The sequence below is a fragment of the Chiroxiphia lanceolata genome, chromosome 7 (genome assembly GCF_009829145.1).
Source record: "Chiroxiphia lanceolata isolate bChiLan1 chromosome 7, bChiLan1.pri, whole genome shotgun sequence".
Taxonomy (NCBI): Eukaryota; Metazoa; Chordata; class Aves; order Passeriformes; family Pipridae; genus Chiroxiphia; species Chiroxiphia lanceolata.
In genome coordinates, this window is record NC_045643.1 from 5,010,904 (window position 1) to 5,034,529 (window position 23,626).

The following is a 23,626-nucleotide window of genomic DNA, read 5'->3' on the forward strand; positions in this document are numbered from 1 at the left end:
CAGGGTGTTTTTAAATACCAGACACACACACAAAAATTTGCTTTTAATTAGCCCAGCGAATTCCTCTTTTATGCCCCCCTACTCTCCCCATTGATTTGGAATGCAGTGGCTTGCTTGCTGTATCTTCACAAATGATATTATCCAGAAGATTTTTATTACTGTTTGGTTTTGTGTATTTCAGAGATATCTAACTGAAAACATGTGCTTTACAAAGAAAGGCTAGAAGAATGTTTTCCCAGACTCTCCTTTTTGCTTATATCTGGACTCTCCCCAGTTTGCCAGTATCTATCTAACTGTGCAAACCCCACATTTTGGCATTTCTCCAGCTGAGACATCATCACCAACAAAGAAAATGGAATAATTATCCCAGTGTTTTAGGGACAGCATCCCTATTAGGATAAATAAAACTGTGATTTTCTCTTTTTTTGCCCATGATAAGCCTTTTCCTGCCAAGCTACTGCCAAGCTACTTACTCTGATTTGTCTAGTTATGTGTTTAAGGTCTCGTCTCTCAATATGCTGTTCAGTCCTTTTTTTTTTTTTCCCCTTGATTTCCTGCTTTTAGAACTGGGAAGTGCTGTGCAGTATACTGCAGTGATCTTGATTTTGGGAGATACTTTCCTGTGAGAAACTCATCCTAACTTGGGGTGAAATCTGAATTTTATAAGTGCAAAATCAGGAGATGAGTTTGTTGGGATTCTTTATTGACAAACTCGTATTGCCATGCATATTTTTTAAGTTGTGCTCTTGTCCTGTGGGTATTTGTAAACTACTTCATTGGAATTTTTTCTCAAAATCTTTGCAAAGATGACATTTCAGTGATTAGTTTGTCATTGACCTTTCAAGATAGAGTACAATGTTTGGAAAGATATTTGTGAAGATAAAGCAGACTCTTGTCTGGGATCTGCTCTGAAACCTTAAATACTCTTCTTGAGTCAGGAGGATTCACACACTTTCGAAGCTGCATCTATCTTGCTTAGAATGTTTCTTAAGTTGCTCTTTACTATTCTAACCTGAAGTTCTGCTTCTTTTTCAACTAATCATATGTGGTATTTGCTCACTGTTGGTCTTGTGAAAATGGGACAAATGTTGAGTATGTTGAATTATACCCTTCTGTGCATCATCTTTGTTGTGCCTCTCTGCTGAACCATGGCTTTTTCTGTCTGCTTTTCATATGGTATTGATTCTTTTTTTGTTGCCTTTTATGTTCCTTAGCTTTTCTGATTATATTCCTGTGCTTTTGCTGTCCCTTATTTATGTGGCATTTGTCTCTGTTTTTTGCATGATTTTTGAGTATTCAGGCTGTCAGAAAGCTTAGTATATTCTTCGTCTGTACTGGTACAGTTTGTTGTTAAAGCTGCTAAACTCACTTATTTCTGTCTTTCATTTCTGGTTCCGTGTATCTCTCGAGGCTTGCACAAAGCATAAACCCCCTGTCTCTTGAGCTGTCCATACTTTCTCCTGTTGCCTGCCAAACTGAATGGAAATCTTCCAAAGAAGCCCAGTAGGATGGTAGAGGAGCTGAGACTGGCAGTTTCTCTCTCCGTCTTCACCTCTGCCTTTCACCCTCCACGCCCTAGTGTTGCTATGGGATCATGCCTCTGCTAAACAGTATCATCCTTTGAATACAATGTAAACCAGTGTCTGAGTGGCTTACAGTCCCCTGGCAGTTGTTGAAGCAACAGTTCCCTGACTTACTGGCAGTGCTATTGTTTGGGCCTGTCATCTAAAATGCCTTTGATCAAAGTACTACTTCATCTAAAAGAAGGCCATTTGAGGTATATCAGATAAGTTCCAATTTATCCAAAATTCTCTTTTACCTAATGACTTCCATGTTTTCCACCCCATTCTGATAAACCAGAACTGACTATAATCGTATTACACCTCCCAAAAGTCTCCCTGATGATGACGATTGGATGTGACACTCTTTGCTTTGTACCCTGAGCTCATGAACAGCGTAACTGAGCACTGCAAAACAGCTGCTGCCTGTCACCCTCGGGGCAACTACCTGGTACAGATGAGGGAAGTAATTCACATGTACAAAGAGCTTAAAAATAATTTTGGGCAACACTATGAGATCAGGGTGACTGAAAGCTATGTTTAAATTACCTAATCCAAATCTCCATTCATTAAACCCATTTTAGTCTTGACTAGTAACTGCTATGCACCCAGTGGAACACTGGCTGACTGAAATGTGTGTAAGCAAAGAGGGAATTGTGATCATTATGTTAACCACGGGAAATCTGCTTTTATGGTGATGTAAACAAGAATCAGTCATAAGTAGCTAATGAATTAGTATCTGCTATGTTCATTTCATAGAATCCATTGCAAGGGGGTCCTCTGCAAAGATGGTCTCTGTAACACCAGCCCTCCTTGCCTTTATTGAAAGTGCTACAAGAGTATGCATAAATACAGATTCTGATCCAAATGCACTGAAGCCAAAGAAAGGCTTCTGGTGGTTTTAGCTGGGCTTTTTCTCAGCAGTCAAAGTGGCTGTTAATTGTGGTTGGTTTTACTGGAAATGTGAAGTCTGTGAAGGACAGCTATTGGAAAGGCTCATCCCCGTGCAGAGGACCTGGATGCCCATGTGTCATGGTTTGAGATAGCCCCAAAATCCAATTCCCTAGCTCCATTCCCCCTCCCACATCTCAACCCAATGTGAGATGGGTTTTTCCAGACAAAACACACCAGACTCAGAATGGGGGAAAGGGAATATATTACAATGACTGTACAAATAAATATCATAATACATTATACACACGATTACAACTATCTCTACCATGACATATAGTATTTACAATGGATCAGATCTCTTCTCCCCTCCAAATAAAAGTCCAGGAGGGAAAGAAAGACAGATCCCTTCCAGTCTCTCAGGGCAGCAGCTTCTTCTAAGGCAGCAGGTTCTCCTCATCTCATGCATGCAGCAGCTGATAGCTGGATCTCTGCCAGCACTCACGAGGGAGGTATCCAAGCTCCCTCGGCCCCTTGACGCAGGCAAAGGGGTCTTCCGTGGGCTTCGTCACCCCAGACAAAGGTCGTTTCACCACGTCATATCACGAAGATGCAGGGGGTCTTCGTGACGGTCTGGTATCTCCAGGAGATTCAAACTCCTTGCAGGGCCTCTGTGCCCTGTCTCTCAGGCTGCGAGCTTCTTTGTAGCTTGCAGCAAGGGAGGGGCCCCCAAGGCCAACCTCCCACACCGTCCTGGCTGAGCTCTCAGGACAACCGAGCTTCTTAGCTCCTTTACTCCATCTAGGACTTCTAATCAGTAAGAGTCCACCCCCTCCATTTTTGGAGGGATCTCCAAGGAAGTTTAGGGGAGTTTTGCAGTTCTTACCCCCAAACCTTCTCTCTGTAGAACTTAGTTCTGTTCTCTGCTGCTAGCTTCTCTCTCTTTCCAGGAGTTCCCTCCTGCTTGGTTGTAATGCCTCTGCCGCATCTTATCTTTTCTGGCTCTCTGCCACCGCTCTGGTCAGTGCAGTTCTGCCGCTGCCGCTCACAAGGAAGAAACATCTCCAGGTTCAGCTACAGACACTTAGCCCAGCTTAACACTGTTCCAAGTCTCTGTAGCCCCCAACTGGGGCTGGGAGGCCCCAGAGGCCCCGAGGGGCTCCGAGCCCCCTTCCTCGTGGCTCACAACATGGCTACCTCTTCCAACCCAAAACTACAACTCTTCTCTTCTGATCTGGTTGTGATATGTTTGCATTTTTGCAGGAGCACCCATTGGGCAGAATTTCAAAACTTCCAGGGGTTTCCACCCCTTGGGGGCTACCACTTTCTGAGCCTCTGGGGGAAAACAAAATCCAAACCACTACACCATGTGAAGAGGGGAAAAAGCTGTTGCATCATGCTGGCAGTGCTACCTCTGAGCCCATGTGGGTCAGGCCGACAGGCAGCAGCATTCTCATAAGGCAGCTTTTGTTGTGTCTCCTCTGAGGCGAGGACAGAGCTGCTTCCCCTCCTGTGGCTCAGCTGCCAAGAGCTCCTCCATGAGTTTCTGCCTGACTGCCTTCCTTACCTAAAGTGCTGCTAAGTGAGAAGCTGTTCAAACCAATTCTGCTACATGTTACTACATGTTACTGCAATTTCTATTGCCTGTCTGGTTGGTTTTGCTGTCAAGGAACAGCAGTAAGTTTTTAAAAAAATTCTTGAAGGGAAGTGTGGACACAGGAGAAAATAACTGGCTGGCGGCTTCCAGGAAGGCAGTATTGAGCTGCTAGGGAAGGTATCTCTGAAGGAAGATTGATCTTTAATTTAAAGAGCTAGTACCTTTTCTTTGAAAGGGACAACAACGACCTATTTGAGGAAAACCGCAATTTTCACTACTGTGTTAACTATGTACCAGTGTCCCACTGTCTGCAAAAAACTTATATGTTTTCCTAAATATAAAAGGGTTTTGAGTTGAAAGACCATCCAAACCCTATGGTCAGACAAAACAGGTAAATCTGTGTATTTTATATTGCAGTTACGTTTTATATGTCCTTAAGACCATGCCAGCTCTGTTTATATTTTAATTGCATGTTATGCAAAATCTGCTTCAACAAATGATTCATTAGTTTAAAATATTTTATTTATAAATTTAATATAGAATAATAGCTAAGGCTTCTGTTAGGAGGTATGATGTGACAGTTAATTGAAAAACATTAGGTTACATGGTTAAGTGAAGTACAAACTGACATTTGAATAAATTCTGTTACAGTAGCTGTGATATTTTATTGTAAACAAGTTTTTATCTTGATTCATCACCCCACTGGTAGACCAGGAGAGAGAAAAGATGAGAGCAAGTGGTAGAGCTTCTGCCTGCAGTATTTTCTTAGTCATAAACCTTGTGATAGGATGGAGCAGCAGTCAGTGTATCTCTCAGATGCACGTGGTACATCAGTCTGTCACGTGGACACCCATCGAGACACTGTATGTTTGTGTGTGTAATCCGTGAGCCTCCCAATAATGCAGTGTTGACTGCACAGGCCTGTCTCAAGCCTCTGAAGGCATTGTGCTCATGGATGTGTGCACTGCAGTGATCTATCTTGTGGAAAGTTGTGGCACTCTCAGGTGGTGTTGGTTTCTGCAGGAGGGTTGGTGCTATCGATTATTTCTGATACTGTGGGCTGAAGATTTAGATTGCCCTCCAGGGGCAGTGGAGTGACAAGGCACTTGGGGGCTCTGCTGACTGGGACACATCAGATGGCTCCAGTGACGTTTCAGTGTGTCTCTGAGATGGATGTTTGCTGTTCCCCTCCACAGGCAGAACCCAGGGCAGAGGTGGTGGTTTATTTTGGTATAACGATACAAAAGCTTGTGTTGCAGCAGTTACTAGTAACTGTACCATATATACATACAAGGTTTGGGGACTAGCAAATTCTTTTAATGAATTTTGCTTTCTTATTCTTTTGTTCTCACTGGTCTTTTAAGCTAGAGACTAAGGATTTCCTAAGAAAGCCAAAGAATACATTTATTTGGTAACTTTGAAGGGTTCAGTGCAGAATTGGTTGTTCTGAAAAGCAGGCCTAGGAGGATTTAAATATCCTGTATCTTCCAGCTTGATTTCAGTGACATGCTGGCACATAGTGAAATAGAAGATCCCTTTCTAGGTATTCCACATATCAGTTATTTAGTTGAGGAGAATCAGTTTGGATTCAAAACAGAAAGATCGTGCCTGAAAGTATCTGTCTGAAAAGCTTAAAACAAATAAACTGGAGTAGGGGAAAGAGGGGACACAATTTGCCTGGGATTTGAAGGCTCGTTTATACAACCACACTGCACAGAAGCCCATGCCGTGTCAGCGGGTGGGTTTAATGGGTGCAGGAGAGCTGGCTGTGATACTCGATGTGAAGAGCTGCCTTTGCATGGATGCTGGGAAAGGGCAATGTCACTAGGACAGACCTGTTTTACTGGTAGCCTGGGAGGAAAGGCAGGTGAGTTCCATGAAGATGTTCAGTCTGCTGTGGATACAGAGCTGGGGGCACCACTGCTGTAAAGGAAACAGTGTGATTGAAAAGGCCCTGGCGGGGCTGCATAAGGTGGGTAGATCAGCCATTGACTGAAACCGAAACCAGGGTCCCCCTGCTCCCTGAAACTTTCTAACGTGCCTTGAAATCCTTTACACCCACAGAGGCTGCTAACTCAGCCTGCATCTTTTGCTGACTCCTCCCCATGCTCTCAGTTGTCAGTAACCATGGAGATACAGACGGTGACTCCAGCCTCAGCCTCCCTCATGGTGTAGCCCTGGTGAAAGAACTGCTGTGCTGTACTGCATGTGTTTTTCTAGAATTAATTAATGCTCTTCTATTCTGTTTTTTCCCCACCTCAAGAAGGAGGGGAGGGGAAAATAAAAGGAAGTTTTTCCCTCAAATGGCTGGTAAAACACGATAGTCTGATGTTTATTACTGCTGCAGAAGATCAGACAATACTGACAATACTTACAGAGTCTGGTGAAGCACCTGTCTCCTCCTAAGCTCTCCAGCAGGCAGCCATCCCCAGCACTGTTTCAAGTGGTAAGACAATAGCAAATGAAAAGAAAATTCCCTGTTCCAAGGCTATTTTTACCAGAGTGGTGCAGTTCCTGTTCAGTAGACTTATTCCTCTTAATCTACATCACGGATGATATTGGATGCTATTTTAGGCATTGCATAAAATGTTCACCCAGTCTTTGCTAAAAAAGAAGCAACCAACCCACAAGTCCTTTGTTAAATGCTGGTTGCAAGACTTCAGCAGTGGTTTGGGTGGAAAGATCTTAGACTGAGGTTCTGGAAGCGTCTTGCTTGGTTTGGGAACAGAAGTTATGTGTGACCTTGGGTCACAACCAGCCCCATGATTGGTTGGTTGGTTTGTTTTTCCATTATCCTGAAAATGAGGAGAACACTACCACTACCTCTTTAGGGTTTGGGCTCTTCTAAGTAATCTGTTGCAATGGAAATCTGTCTTCTACTCTCTCCAGCATCTTGCAGAGAAGGACCCAGTTTGCAGCTGGATTTTCTAAGCCCTCTTACAGTGCAGTAATGAAACCGAGTGCACTGTCTTGTGTGAATATCAGAATTAAAGAGAAACACCCACCTGCACAGCTGAAATATTTTAAGAGTTTGGACCAGGCTTCAGTTGCAGTCTCACCACCTCCTTTACTGAGACTGTAAATGTCTTTACTCCTCTTCAAGAGGTACTGTGCTGAAAATGTAATTTAAACATTTCCAGGTCTTTGACTTATCAACTTCCTAATGCTTGTATTTTCACTGCATTGATTTTATGTGATGAGTTTCATGCTTTTGTGGCTAAGCCAGGAAAGCATGAGGTTAAATCTCAGGACTAAGTGTTCTCTGTGTTCCAGCATTTGCCTGGATTAGGCCCTTCGTCCCTGACTCCTGTGCCTTTGTCTTGTCAGAAATGTTTTTATAGGTGTATGAAAGACATATTGCAGGGCAGCCAGAACAAACTCGATGATTGAGATGCTCTTTTATTTACAGTATCTTATGATGAAGCCATTTGCCATGGGCTGTTTTGGTAGATTGTGTCCTTAGAAATGCTTGCATGGGCAGATCAAAGGAGACTTGGATGGCTGGTTGAAGGTTTATCCATAGGCTCCAGGGTGTAGGACAAAGCTTGGCAATACCTATCTGTCCCTTATGAGCCACGTGAGTTCTGTCAGGAACATCCGAGACAAAATATGGGACAGTTTTCAGGACTTCTTGCTATCCCTCCACCATCCCAACTCCCTGGTGTTGTTTCTGGGGCCTCCCAGAGCTCCTGGCTACTTTGGGGGAAGTGTGGCTGTGAAGGGGAGCTGAAGAAGTGAGGGAGGGACCAAGGCAGCGCTGTGAACAAACACCAACTGTTAAATGGTGGAACTGAGAAAGACGAGGGCAGGATTAGGGTTTCCTTGGTTTCTGCAGGGAATGAGCTCTGCAGTGGGAGGTTTGGCAGCATCAGGCACCCCTTCTGATGAGTCACAGGACGCTTTTTCAGAGGAAGGGTCTAAGAATTGCACTAGTGCTGCTCTTGCTCATTTTTTCTGTTCGCTCCAAAGGTCTTTTTGCTGCCATGTGGTACCTGCTGCACTGCCATCCTTGTCCCATACAGCCTGTCTTTGGAGCTACCTTCCTCCATTTCCTCATCCTCCTCTCCACTGCGGTGGTTTAAAGAGTGGGGAAAAACTTGTCAGGTCAGGATGGAGATGCTTTGTAGTCACCAAGATCTGTTTATAGCAGCGAGGGTGGAAGTTGTGGTTGATACAAAGTTTGATGGATGTGTGAAGTCATCTTGTCATTGTTGTGGGGGAAGACAGTAGGGAATTGATTCCCTTTGCAGCCCTCTACCCCTAAAGCTTTGGGAGAGTGACCCTGGAATTCTTTGAGAAATTTGTTACTCCTTCCTGCAAGCCCCTTGTCCCTTTCAAAGGTAAATGGTGTTTGTTAGACCTCTCCCAAAATTTGTGATAGGGAGATATTTCATTTTCCTCTCCATATCCTTCCCTCTCAAGTACTCTGCTGACACAGGGACTGAGAAGCACCAGCTGCCAAGTGGATCTAGTTGACTTGTGTGTCCTGACTTCAGGGAAATTTAAGCTTGTCTTTAGTCCTTAAGAGTGTGGTCAGGCTCATTGGTTATTCCTGAATACTCCTTCACTGGTTATGCTGTTTCATTACTTCCAATGCTCATAAACAAACCAGTTCATCTTTTAACTTTTACTCACTTTATTAAAAATTTAGTCCTCTACACCTTCTCGGCTGTCCCTCCCCAGTTGTGCTGTCACCTCCCACAACACTGAGTGGTTTCTGAATTCACAGGTCCCTTTTCCTACTGAGATTAATATTGTCCTGGAGGAAGCCTTGAAATAGAGAGATGAGATCAAAGCAGGCACAACAGCTGAATAGTGGCAGTAAAACTGGACCCCTCACAGCAACTCGGTTTTGAGCAGAACTGTGCAGTGAGCCCTGTTCTGCTCCTGTATTAGTCCTGAAGTGTCCCTGTTTGCCCCTACAGTCCTGCAGGACTTCTGCATTTTCCCTGGTTTTATTTCCCCTTGGTGTGAGTAAGCAAATGCAAGGCTCAAATATCAGCATAGTCAAGCTGGTTCCAACATGCGAGCAGAAGCATTAGATAGAAACATAAAGGGGGAGAGCGAATCACCCTCCTAATCCGTAATGCAGAAAATGCTAAATCCCTCCAGCCCTCCTTTTCAGCATGGACCATCCATAAAACCTGTCTGGGATTTGGATCGGCATCGCGGCGGAACCTGGGTGTGCTGCTACTTGTGTGCAGTGCGTGCCTGTGTGCCTTTGGCAGCAGCACAAAAGAAACCAGTTGATCATATTCATAGGATTAAAGGCCCGATTCATGGGGGCACACTTGGTTGGATGCAATTAAAATGCCTGTCAGGCATTTGATACCAGCAACTCCTTGACAAACTGCTTCAGCAGCCGCGAGGTGCAGCATCCTACTGTAAGTGGATGATGGCGGAGCGGGTTGGTTTGTCATCGTTCTCGAAATTTCTGTGGCCAGAGAAATCCCTCTTCCTCTCCCACTCACCCTCTTTTCCTTTTCACCACTGCGGGGACTTCTAATTTGCAGTTTTCCTTTTCCTGACGTACACATGGTAGATACAAGCTGGTGGCTTGCAGACTGCGTCTGTCTGGAGATAAGCAGCGAGCCGATGGATAACAACACTCTAGGAGAATGATTATGCAGCAGTTATTTAAGGATAGGCTTTTGTGGTATGGCAGCACGTGAGCTGGTAATGATTTTATTTTAAAAATGTCAGCTTTGTTTGCTTGTTGAGAATTTGAAAGAGTTATGCCTTTACGCTGAAGCTTTTTGGATTTAGTCTGCTGTAGATTAAATTCTGTAGTGGTGCACGCTGAACGAATTAAAATGAATAGGTAATAAACTTCTGTGGGTTTGTTTTTAAATATACTGATGCATACATAATGTGTATTATATGTACACACACCTTCATACACACAGGCTTGTTTACGCATCTGTGTCTTTGTACAATAGAAGAAAAACTTCTTATAGCTGAAGACTGTTTTTCAGCTAAAATTAAGTGATTTCAGTTTATTTTTTGCCCGTCCCTTTGTTTTTTATTAACAGATTCTTCAGCTTATAGTCTTGGACACAACGCACCGATTGGAATCTGCTTGTTCACCGGCTGGAAAGGTAGGACACCTCTGTTTGAATGTGGGAATGAATGTGATACAGGGTGTGGGCTGTGCTTTTTTTATTTTGTTTTTCTTTTTTGATTGAAACAATAGACGTTTTTCTTCATTTTGTCCAGCTGTGTTTTGTGGCAGCTTTGCAGAGATTTTCAAATTGCTTTGGCAGGCACTGTGAAGTTATTTTTGATGTGTATGCGTACGCTCTAGCTAATTAATTAGTCCTTTCGGCTGCAGCTACCACAGGGCGAGATACAAACCTGAGTGCTTGTCTATTGTCTGCTTTACTATAGTGAGAGTGCAGGCCTGTCTCCCATCATACCAGATTTGGGGACATCATAATATTGATTTTAACATCAGCAAGGACAGGGTTAACCTTGCTGGCTTGCTGAGAGCAGGTACAGTCTATCACAGCGGAAAACATAATGCTGGATTCAGACTGTATCACTTCCATGGGAGAGGGAAACTTCTTTTAACCCGTGCACTGCTGCCAAAAACCATGTGTGCTTTAGTTCAGGGCTTTTATGCTTTTATGATTTTTTTTTTTTCAGCAGCCTGGCAGGGCATGGTAGTGCTGGGTGAGCATCTGTCTTATGGCTTTTTGACACACCCCTGGCACTTCAGAAATTATGTCTGTGTATCAAAATGAAGAAAGCAAGCTGTTTTTTTTGACAGTGTCATTGCTAGTTCCCAGGAAAGTTTATTGTCCTCTTCTCTGTAATACCTTTTGGCTTTGGTAGCTTTAACCCTTTGATGCTGTAAAGGAAAGAGGGAGATAAAACCTTGCAGAATAAAAAACATTAAGTGACTTTGTATTGAACTCTCAGACGTGTTCAGGTAGTTAAGGAATACAGATCTCAGTGATTTACAGTGGGGACTGTGCCCTTAAAAAAAACCTAAGCAGGATTGAAAATCTACTCCCTCCACCTTGATGGAGAGAGAGAAAGGCATATCCATCTTCAATTAACTTCTCAGGTGCCAGTTCTCACATAACACCTTCCAAACCAGACTTTATGATGTGTTGTTCCTCCCAGCTGCCCTACAGGTGATCATATTTCTTAGCCCCGCGTTTAGACCTGGAGGGAATGTGTGTGTTTGTAGGGCAGCAATCAAAATGTGTGTTTATCTTTAGTCTGAAGTTTCAGGGGGCCTTTTGAAAACTAGAATAAAACAGCTGAGAAATTCTTCAGGAAAGGCAGTTATGTTTCATAAGCCTGGACTCCTGAAATGGCCAGTGTGGGTCCCCAGACAGGCAAAAACCCCAAGTGAGAACCTGGGCATTGGCAAGGATGGGGGGCACTGCTAGCAGGAATGCATCTGTCAGAAAGGAGATGAATATTGCAATACATTGGTAGGGCTGGCTGATAGGTGCTGCTTCCTGATAGAAAGCATTTGTGAATTTTATCGGGATATTCTCTCCCGTTTTTTTTACATACAGTTCTATTCCTTGTCTTCCTCTTCTACACATCTTTCTCTTGGCCCTTCTTTCTGCCTTGGCAGAAGGCTTCTTTCCTAATAGATTTTCCTGGCTAAATGAAATATTTGAAAGGAATGCTCTACTTGTTGGTTTTTCTTGGTTGCTTTAGCTACTGTTTCCTCCTGGTATCAGTTATCACTACAGTCATTGAAATAGAAAAACTTGAAGTAGATAGTGTATAAAATGCTATAATTCCTGAAAAATGCATTTGACAATCTGATTTTAGCTAAGAGCAAGTCCCTTCTCTTCCCTCTACTTTTAATTTCACTTCCATTATCCAAGGGCAACAAGCCAAACTGCAGTCTCATTCTGATTTCATTAATGTTTTGCAAACTCTGTCTCAAGGACTAACGTTGTTTGCTGGGCTTGATGTCAGAATCCAAGGTTTTACTGCAGCATTGGAGAGGGGGAAAGGAGAGAACTCTTGCAAATAGAAATGGTGGTATTGTTAGCAGATGAGTAGAAGTACCTAGTTTTTATAGTATTGGCAGATAATGAGTCCAGTTTGTTGACAACATGATCCCTTCAGATGAATGGTTTTCATCTGCTGTGGAAATGTCTCCTATCTCCTGTGCACAGCATCTTCTCAGTCCTCTAGGATCTATCAAAAACAAAGAAAAAGGGCATGAGCTATTTGTTATTAAATCAGAGTTAGTGGAGACTTTTGTTTTTTTTTTTTACTACATATACATTTCTTACATTTCTGATTTATCTATAATTTTAACCTCTTCCTTTGATCTGGGTTTTTAAGATTCATGTTACAAATCATTCCTTCAGACTACAGGGAAGAAAATGAGATGTTGTGCTGGCAAAATTATTTCAAGCAATGTAATTTTCTTGAAGAAGAGGTAAGGGGCACTTATGCTGTAAGAAGAGAATTAATTCTGGATTGATAGGACTTGAAAATCCTGTGGCCACAGGGATAATGTAAGATGGCTTGGAATATCAAAAGAAAAACATTTATTTAGCTGATAGAGAAAGGCCTCAGAAGCTGGAGTGTGCAGTGGCAGTGAGGTGTGCTGGATTACAGTTTGTGGACTCCAGGGCACGCATCCAGGATGACGTGATCTTTGGCACTCATCTGCAATTAAACATATGACGTGGGCACCAAATGCACCAAAGGCATCCAGAAGAAACGTGTGGTGTCAGTTCATCCCCAGGGTTCTCCTGCAGGGAGCAGCTTCAGAAATGAGTTTGGGCCCCAGGGTCTGCCCCTGTCCCGAGATCCTCATCCGTTTTTTTAACTGCACTTGTGATGGCCTTCGTGGAGGAGGTAAGGAGGAATTTAGTTTTATGGCTGGTCTAGGCTGGGTTTCAACATTCTCTGTTTGTTTACTAGGGTTAGGGTTACATCACTAGGGTTAATGTTGTCTTGTCCTATGATCACATGAAACAAGTATTGGTTTGAGCGCTGGAATTAATGGTGCTGACTTTCCTTTTATTTATGTCTTGTGCTTGATGAAGTGGAGATTTTCTTGCTGTTTTACTGATCAGAAAGACTGTCCCCTAGGCAAACTGTTTGGTGGCAAGTAAGAGTCCTATGTTACAGCTTTTCTTTCAGGTGGGACAGGGCTGGGGTCACTTGCAGGGTGGTCTGCCTTTTGTACTTGAATGTCTGTTTTCATGGGACTTGTGGGAAGACAGTTCCCTTTGTAACAGAGCAGGCTGCAATTGGTCAATGGACTCAACAGTTATTAGCTGTGGAGAACATAATCCACACAAAACTGGCTTTCTGTGAGTAAGGCTGGAAATAATATATCATACCCTGATGGAAGTTCTTTCCATATGGGTTTGCATCTTGTGTCCTCTCCTCCCTTGCCACATTTTCCATTCCTTTTGTGCCAGAGTACCTCCGTTTCTCTATGGCCTTGTGCTGCCAGCTGGGCAGGACACAAGGGTGCTTTAGGGCTGCTCTGGGGTGCTGGCTGGCCATGGTGTGCATGTGCTGCCTGTCTGGAAGATCAGACTCAGAAAGTGGTGAGGTTATGGCAGTTCTTTCTTCATTTAAGGGGAGGACTCATTTCAGCTTTGTTTTTCGTTTCTAGGAAGAAAGTAAGTTTCCATCCTTAAATTCTCTGTCAAGCTAGATTTAAATATTAAGAGCTAGGGATAGTTAAACAACAGAAGTTTGGTTTAGGAACGTTAGGAAGGACCCTCTATAACCTGTCAGGAAAATAATCATCAAAGCACAAGAATCCATTGGAAGATAAACTGGACCAGGAGCTCAGCTGACATGACCTCAACTGGAGGAAGAAGTGAATAGGTGCAGGCCTGTGGTTCCTGTAAACAGCTGTAAACTGCCAAGTTAATTTCTAAAAATTTTTGTCCTCCTTCTCTTCCTTATTTTCTTTGTCTCTAAAACATACAAAGAAATACCAATGTATTTCTCAGGAGGAGTATTCATCAGCTTTGCAAAATGATTGAGGTCCTTGGATTTGATTATGAGACTTAGTATGGAATCTTTTGTCTTGGCTGCAGTAACAAAGGTGAATATGGTATTACTGTAGTAGCAGTACTAGTAAAGGAGTTAAAATACATTTAGTAAAAGACTTGATTTCTCCCAGCTTCACCCATCAACTGAACTCTTTTTTCTTCTTTGCTGTATGTTGTGATCATACAGGTCAGTGGTGATATTTAAGACGTTAATGAATCAGTGGCAGACAATTGATCTGTCCCATTTCATACAAAAGGTGCTGTTTCCCGATGGGCACTTAGCTGGCAATCCAAAGCTGGGACAGGCAGAGACTGTGTTACCAGCAGCATACTAGGAAAAAACCTCTATAGCAGCAGTGCTGCTGACTCATCGTTTACAACCCTGAAACATTCCCCGAAAGGCTGGAGATGCAGATTAACTTCTTTCCCTGTCCTGGTCAGGGGACAATTCATTCCATTATTTGCCACCAAGTGAAGCCTCTAGATAGTTATGCACTGCTGCGTTTTCACTGATGTTCTGTGGAATGCATTAGCATGGAGCTTGCGAGAAATCATGGGCAATTTATTTTAATACCCCGGGTGTCAGTCGGTGCTAAATCACAGAAGCTATTTACGTTTGTTTTCTGAGTCATCCTGTTTCTTGCGATAAGGTGATTTTTCAGTATGTGTGGTTAGTAAATTGGGTTCATCTCTTCTTTTTCTAACTTGGTGTGTATCTTTTCTCTTAAAAATGCAAATATGTGCCTAAATTGGCTAAAAGAAAATGAGTCACATTTCAGAAAGTGCCTTTCTTTAGGCTTTTCATCATCAAGGGGAAGGGATTCATGACTGCTAGATACAGGAATAGAGAGCAGTGGGGGAGAAATCAGAGAGATGTGTGTTTCAGTGTCAGTATAAAACTCCCTGTATCATCCAGTTGTCTGTGTCTCTGTAGTTCCCAAGTTGCTTCCGTCTATCTGGAAGCAGCACTGTGCTGCTGCTGCTCAGCATTGTAGCATTTGATACTGAAAAACTTGATCTTATGGTAGGATTCGTAGCCTGGAGTTTGGTTGGGGAGAGAAAGGTGCATGGGGCAACTCTGGAGACTTGCATGTGACACATGCTCAAACACCCCTTTCAGATGCAGGAGTTACAGATGTGGAAACAAACTCCACACACATCTCTGTGATAAGTTCCTTGACAAATCCCTGCCATCTCCCAGTATAGGGCAGCACGGTGCAAGCATAGGTAACATAGCAGAGAGGAAATTCTGCTGAATTGATGTCTTATTTTTGCTCTGGGGAAAGCACCTAGTTCTTCCTGCTCTGTAGTACCAGGAGCACAGTTCACCTGCCCGTATAGCCTCGTGCTGGGCTGTAGTGTTGGTCAGGAGTCTAGGTCTGGCAGGAGTGCAAAGGCCAGGGACTGCTGTTCTCTTACAACTCTATTTTACATCCTCTGTGAGCATCAGGAAGATTTTTATTGGCATTTCTGAGTTGATAGTTTGCAATATAAGATGTCAGTAGAGATGATTCCGAATTTCACAGGGTTAGAAGCCTCTCTTGCCCGTGTGAATTTTCCACTCCCCCCACCCCCAATTTTTTAAAATATTTCAGACTGAAGTATCATAGAGAAAGGGCAACAGGAGTGAAAAACACAGGGCTGTAAGGATGTGGAGGTTGATAGGGTTCTACCTTTGGGCACTCTAGCCCTAGAAACCAGGCTGCCCTGTCTGGGATTCAGCACCACAGCATCATTCTTCCTTCATATCCAGCCCTGAGCACACTGGGGAGCAAGCTCACTGATAGTTCCAGCTTGCCTTCTTTTCTGTCTGAAAGCAGAGGCATAAAACCCTGAAGTGGGGTCAGAGAAAGGACAAACCCAGTAACATTCAATAATTTAGGACAGAACTATCTGCTTTAGGATTGCCATAGTTGCGACAGTTTAACTGAAGTCTGTTTCAAGAGCTGATTTACTTGCATTGATCCAAAACCCTTCTCAGCACATCTTAATGTGATTGTGGTGGCCTGACTGGCTGGTGGATTGGCATTAGGGTCCTCCGTGCTGACAATAGGGTATAAACCCAGCTTATGATGAATCAGGATGGCTGATACCTGTGTTGATAAACTGATATTGTGTGAACTTATTATTGCTGCAGTTCAAGTGTAGGCCAGCAAATCTGTGTTGCCAGGCCTCATTCTAGAGCTACAGTGGGGTGTAATCCTATCACTTGTGGAGGTGCTCAGCTGCTCTCAGGATCAGCTGTCCAGTGACGACAGACCTGTGACCCAATGATGTTCTGCTCTGATGACTTCCCCAGACCTGTGGCAAAGTTGAGTGTAGCCTGACTGTTGATCTTGTGTCTTTCTAAAATTTATAGGAATTTTGAAACACAAGGACTTAATTTTTAAGTGAAACGAGGTGCAGTTGAATGTGCCATGCAGTGAGTTCCTCACTCATAATACATGCTCTGCTGGAGTCACTGTGCAGCTCCTACACTGTATGCTCTCAGTCTTTAAAGGACAAGACAACAGTTGGGTAATCTCTTCTTGGGTTTAGCAACATGTTGATAAAACTGAAGGAGCATTAGAAGCCAAAGAATGAGTCAAGATGGCATTGATAGGGGGTTTTTTTATAGTCATAATAAGATAGATGTTAAAGAAACAAGTTGGGATGCTCAGTAACGTGCTGAGTGCCTTCAGAGAAAATAGAAAGCCAAGATATAAAACTCTGATTTCCCCCCCCCCCCCCATAGTCCTATGCATATACAAAAGGGGCCCCTGTCTCTTTTCAAAACCCACTGGGATCCACAGAGGTTTGTGCTCTTGGCACCTCGTGCTGTGGGCTCACAGTACTCAGAGCTGCTGTTGATGTCCCCCTGAGCAGGACCTTAGTTCTCCTTGGATGGATGTGCATTGCCTAGGGTCCTCTTCTGTGGAAAGTTGCCTCAAAGTATGGCTGCAGTACAGCCAGGCATATTAATAATCATTAAAATAAGAATTGATGCCATTACTGGTAGTGTTGGTGTTATGTAATGAGTGATAAGAACAGCAGATCTTGTAAGGGAAGAGTGAGGCACAGGCAGAACTGCTCCCTGCAGGAACCTCCCCTGCGATGGACATGTTTAGATGCCCTTGGGTATCTAAACGAATGTGCTTACTCTTAGGTTTGTGATATTTAGTGTCCATTAGTAAAAATGTCTTTCAGCAAATACTTGTGGAAGTAATTATGCAGTGGTAAATTCAGGACTGATGTATACAGCTACTAAAAGTAATTTTACAGTTGTGTAGCCAGCCAGCATGTGTAAAAACTTTAGATACCAATGTGTGCATTACTTACAAGCAGAAGACTTGAGCACTTTAGTGATTAATTATAGAACAGAAGGGAAATGGTGCTCCATGGTACAAGTAACACATCCATGCAGTTCGTGGTTGGCAAACCGAGAATAACTCCCTGACAGAACTCACTAAAGAAATTTGAAAAAAAGAAAACCCAAAAAAAACCAAACCACCAAAAAACCCAAAGAAACAAACCCAAAAGAAAACCAACCAACTAACCAAAGAAAAAACCCACCAAAGGACAGAAGTTCTCTGTGACTGCCTGAGACTGTCATTCTGAATGGCTGAACATCTCCCTGGTTCCCAGCCATTCTGCTGGGTGCCCTTAGAGTTGTGTTTGCCAAGGCATGCAGTGGGCAGGTGGGTGTAAGAGCAGGGTAGTCAGAGATTTTTATCTTCACAGACCTGTCAGGTTGATGTTGTGGGATGACCCTCAGTACTTGGGACTGGCCGGGAGGATTCTTGGGGAGTGTTTGAGTGAACGTACTGTTGTTGTGGTGTAGTCCTGTTGTTTTCAGTGTTGTTGTCAGGTAACTCTCACTTCAGAGTGATATTTGCAGATTGAGCAGAACTTAGACCTGATCATTTCTGTGTGCTGTCCTTTCTCATTTCTGTATTTCTGCAGGAAATAAAATGTGTTTGGTCTTTACACTGGAGAGTGGAGAAAAGCAGTGAGGCATAAGGGGGTACAGTCAAATCATTGCATCTGTGTCCACATGTTCACCTACATTTTGTTAGTGTTCATGTTTACATTTTCTGGAGCTCTCGTTACTACAAGTAGCCCTTATAATGACACTGTCTTGACCTATAAAAATTCCTTTCTGCAGTATCCAGATGGGCAGGAGAAATACCTAAACAAAGTCTTCTATCCAATATCAGTGAACAAGTGCTGGAGTTAGAAATATTTTTATGAGGTGTGTTGGAATTAAGTTATGTGGAAAAACTAACGAAGTTGGCCTGTGTATGTATGTGTGAATAATCATATATAATACGGAAAAGTAGACTTCAAATCCATGATCTTACAAGGGGAAGAAAGGAGAGTACATTCTGTCACTCACCCAGAATTTCACTCAGTTTATAAAACCCCGGTGTTTGGGATGTTTTGGAGTTGGGGTTTTTTTGGGGCTTTTTTTTTAAGCTTTCTACATCTGCCAAAAGGGAGATAACTATTTCTGTCTTGTCAGGCAGAAAGGCTATTTAGGTGTTCTAAAATAGTATTACTGAGTATTCTAAACTCAATATTATATCAGTATCAGTATCAATATATTATATCAATAACAGTATTCTAAAATACTGCTATTGATAAAATAATTTTAAAAATACTCTTACTGGACCTAATGCAGCATCTATGGAATTGACTGTTGACTAGAAAAGCCGTAGACTAGGCTTACAGTGATGGATAGTCCCAGGTGTGAATCTCTCCACTGGGAGTTCTGTTTTGAATAATTTACTGAATATAATGAGAGACCCAAACTGTTCATGTGCATTCTGTCAAAAAAAGAAAAGTTACCACTTTGGATTCATGTTATGGTGCTAGTATGCTTCCTTGCAGTTCTGCTCCCTTTCTTCTTAAAACAAGGAAAAGAAATAGTTGCATAATAAACTGTGTCATGGGAAAGAAAGTCATATGTTGCAACAAAGCTTAAAAAGGCTTTTGAGGATTTACAGCCACTGAGTGTTTAAGAGAACTGAGCTCATTTTCATTTCCCAGCGATGCTGGCTGCAGAGATCATCAGGAGTCAGGTATCTATAAAGTTGGAGTAGTGCAGGATGTCAGATAGGTGGGAAGCAGGTCCCTCAGCCCCTGGAAGGAGCGGTAGCTGCTGGCCATGCCTGAAGTGCTGCTTTAACCAGGCTGTGGTGGACGGGTCGGCTGGTAGCAGGAAGGCAGTGGTACTCCATCTGTGCAGGTTTGCCGTAGGAAGGTTAAGCCTATGGATTGATGTAATCCTTGCAATATTAAAAGCCCCAGTCTTGCAGTGTCTGTGGGGGAAGGGCCCGTCAGACTTCAGAAACTTGCTGAGATGGTCTGTCTGGCCAGCCCCCCCCACCCCGATGCCTCTCCTACAGCTTTTCCACTTGTCTCTGGCTGCTGGTTTGTCAGGCTCATCAGCACCTTTTGCTTTTGGTAAAATGCTCCCCATGGCAGAAACTGGCCTTTGATCTGAGCCCCTTGACTGCTTAGTGGAATTAAATCTTTCACCCATCCTTCATTCAAAATTCACTGCAGCCTGCCTGCTCCGGCCACCCTGGCTGACACTGAGGTTTTCTGGTCCTTTTTCACTGTATCAGTCACTGATTCTCTCTGTCTGTACAGATAGTCTGTAGCTCTGAAATGGGCATCACTCATGAGCCCTCTGCTGTCCATGGCAGCTTGTCTCAGAAACCCGAGGCAGCGCCAGGCTCTCCAGGCTGGTTGCCACGTTCCCAACACGGTGTTCCTCTGCCTTTCCCAAAGCTGTGCTGCTTTGTCCCTGGGACTAGTGCACATATTTTCAAGGCACAGAGGCACAGCTTATCACTGCTGGGCAGGAGCATCTGTCCTGGGCTCTGCTTTTGCAGTGCTTGACAGAGAGAATGGGCAGATTTCTAAATGAGAGCATTTCTAAACGTGACCTCTGCACCTGTTTCAGGTTAGAGGGCTCCATGGGACAGGAGCCAGTCTTTGAATCAGCACGTGTCTAGAGCCGGGGTGGGTGTAGGCAGACTACTTATCTGGTTAAATAGACTTGATGTCTATTGTGTGGCTGCCATCTGTCCTCCTTCACACAGGATAACTTTGTTTTATTATTAATATCTTTAACCATCTCTTACTAGGTCTCTAAACTGCTGGTCAGCCTGCATTCATTGTTGGATAAAGGAACTGCCACTTTTCTTAACAGAAAATAATCTTACTACAATAGTGGTAAATGAGCCTTCACCCACCCCCACCCTTTTTGACTTGAGTGCCTTTCTGCGCAAGAAACATGATTGATAGCAGGGGCCTCACTGCAGCATTTATCACCCTGATTAATCACAGAGCTGTAATAGGGCACTTTACTTCAAACTGAAGACAGTAGCTGTATGAACAATAGCCAGAGCATTAAGCATTGAAAGCCAAAATACATGTTATTATTGTTTATATTAGGAGGAGGAAAAATAGCCTGGTTTCAGGGAGAACAAATGTTGGGTGTAGAAGATGCTTTAGGGAACTCTAAAAAAATCTGCTATCTGGAGTTGAGTTCGAAGGCGTTTTCTAGTGGGCTAACAGTAATAAAAACGTAATGGCAGATGTGTAACACGCTGTAGATACTGTTTGTTGTGTCAGTTTGTATCCCAGTCAATCTACTTACCTGCTGTCAGGAGAAGGCACTGATTCATACACCGATGGTTGGTTCCACTGTCTGCATGACAGTGTTGAGCAGACTGAAGGTCTTTGCATCTCTGGACTGAGTCCAAGTCCAGTTACAGCAGCTGCAGGAGATCTGCAGCACTGCACGAGAGTGGGAATAGGAGTCAGTCTGCAGTTCATATTTTGTTGATCTATTCTATCCAGGTGTTCTCAACACCAACAAGACTTTTTTAAAAGTCTGCAAGCATTGAAGTGCCAAGTGACAATCTTCCCTTTGACAAATTGTCATGAGAGTTCTATTATGTGCAAGAAAGAGGGAATATTCTGGAAGATTTCTGGAAGATTTCTGAAAGTGTTTGTTGTCCCAGACAGTGGTTAAGCCCAGGCAAGTTCAGGGTTCCCCTGTTGCTGTTGGAGGTGTCATCCTGCTGCTGCACTCCTGAGAACTGCAGGTAGCCCTCTAGCAGAGACTAGAGATGACTGAATTACCCTCTGGTGCTTAACCCTGCCTGTCGCTTCTGACTGCACATCTGTGAATTAAAAACTGAATGGAGCCTTAGCTCACTCTATAGCAAAGTGTCTAAATAAGCACTGCATAAATTAATTATTAATATATCCTAAAGGAGGTGTTATGATGCTGAACCTGGGCTGGTGAGTCAGTGATGGTGGTAGTCAGGAATATCAGCAAGCTCAACAGTGTGACCATGAGCGTTTCATTTTGGGTGCACGTGGTCACAGCTACAGCATGTCACGGGTCCCTTGCAGGAAGGTGGCTTTTTGGAGGGGAGGTATCTATCTGCAGGAGCAAGTGCTTGGAAAAAACCATCTAATCAACCAAAAAGAAAGATGTCAGAGGAGGGACGGGAAGAGAAAGTTGCTCTTCTGTTTAGAATTCCTGTTGAGATTGGCCACCAGTGTGGCTTTGGTATTGTTCTGTTGCAATTAGTAAGAATGTGTAGAAAACGAACCTTCATTCGTCCTGCCTTTGCCATCCTGAGCACCACTTGCATTTAGGGTGGGAAGAGGAAGGAGTGTGGGACTGCTGCATTCCCGCTCAAGTAAAGCTAAGGCGGTTGGACCATTGTAAAGGAAAATGTGAGTAATTGTAGATGATTAGGTACACTGAATAAAACAGTTTGAGAGTTGGGAAACTGGTGTGGGAACACTGAGACGCAACATGATTGCACGTATGAAAGTACATTCGGAGTTAACAAGTATACTTCTTTTAGGTTCAAACCAATGGGACAATTGCTACCCTTAAAGGTTAAAAAAAAAATAAAAAAAAAAACACCTTCAGGTTAAAGCCTTATTTTCCACCCTCCAGCACATTGTACTGTATATAAAAAATGTTGGGAAGACAGCTGTTCCCAGGGCTTGCAGCATGTCTGTCTCAGTACTGCTGTGGGAGCCTGCTGGCACATCTCCTAGGTGCCTGCAGAAATGGGTGCTTGGAGTTCGTCCCGCAGCAGTTGAGTGTTTGCTGACTACTGTTCAGGTTATGTTACCTTTAGTATTTTCCCCACTTTAGTGTTTCAGGTTTGCTTTTTGTCTTTTTAGGCTCCAGTCATGCAACTGGTGATCCTTGCAAGTCTCAATGATTTCATCCTGCTTACCCAGTATCCATTGAAGTTTCTGGGAAGGGGGGAGGAGGGGACTGGAGATGAAGCAGCAGTCCATAAATTTTAAGTATCTTATGTGATGGGCAACTCTGCAGCTCTTAAGAGTTCTCTAGATGCTGTTACACAGAATTGCTTGCATGAAGGCAGTTTTGTCTTAGATCTTTGGTTGCTATGGTTGCTATCCTTGGTGTCATGGTTTGAGATTCCCAAAATGAGTAATTTAATTCCTGCTCTCACACCTGACTACATTACTTTTCCTTACCTAGAAAATGTGTGAAAACCCCCAAATCTGGAGGCTGTGTGGTAGCTACCTAAAATATATACCTGTACATATCCTATATTCACTTGCAACTGGAGTGACTTGGTCGGTCACTTGCCAGGAGTGGATCTAGATCTTGCAAAAGGATTGCAATCCTCCCAGGGGATTCATAGGCTAAAGGGATTGCTGTGAGAATGTGCTGTGGGTCTGTGCAAAGAGCTAAGTGACAGTGCTTTGGTTTTTGCAGCAAACAAAACCCTGCAGTCTGTAGCCTGGTGGGGTAGTAGCCTAGCAATTGCTCCTATAAGCAGAAATGGCAAATGCTTTTATTGTGATATTTAAAACACCAGAAATGAGCATTTTAACTGCTTAAAAATCATCATATGCAAAACTTGCTATCAGGGTAAAAGGTTCATTGTACAGCTTATGTTATATGAAATTCCTGTGGGCACCCGAGTCCCATTCAATTATGCCAAGACAGAGTTATCAGAGGACCTGGATTTAGTTGTTTCCTGGCGTAATACATACCCCATTGTTGATACTGAAGGCCAGGAAAAGAGAACTGCTCCTAGACTCAAGGCAGTGAAATCCCTATTACTTTTTTCTGCACTTCCTCAGAGAGCTGAGATCTTAACAACTGATCTCATCACTTTAATACTTAGCTTCATCTTCCTGCTGATTGTCCTCTTTCTTGAATCATCTAATCTTGCTGTGGCATGGAGTGGATTTGTGTGTGTGTTTGTGTGCAGACTGTTCCTGTAGGCTTGTCTGCAAGCAAAACCTGTACCATTTGACCCATACATGTATTAAGGGGATATGGATAATTAAACAAATGTGCACTTCCTTTGTTATATGTCCAAGAAACGCTGAAGTTTCCTTCATTCTGGGATCATGTCCCTCTTCAGCCTGTCTGCCTCTTAGGTCTGTAGAGATTTTGATGTTAGTGGGACCTATCTGGTGTCATACCACTGGGATGCAATGGTCTACGTGGTCTCAGCTTTGACATGTGAGTTCCCTTTTGGGAGAGAACGCACTCCCTGGGGGAGGGA

General features: G+C 43.3%; 1 protein-coding gene across 50 annotated transcripts in view; it reads left to right on the forward strand.

Moving 5' to 3' along the window:
- MAP2 (microtubule associated protein 2) overlaps positions 1-23,626 on the forward strand; it is a 222,541-nt gene that overhangs the window by 77,675 nt on the left and 121,240 nt on the right. For 42 of the 50 annotated variants that reach the window (XM_032694080.1, XM_032694109.1, XM_032694111.1 and 39 more), the window contains one exon: positions 10,080-10,145. The gene's annotated coding sequence lies outside the window, so the exon portion shown is untranslated. The other 8 variants (XM_032694082.1, XM_032694087.1, XM_032694083.1 and 5 more) reach the window with 6 other exon arrangements.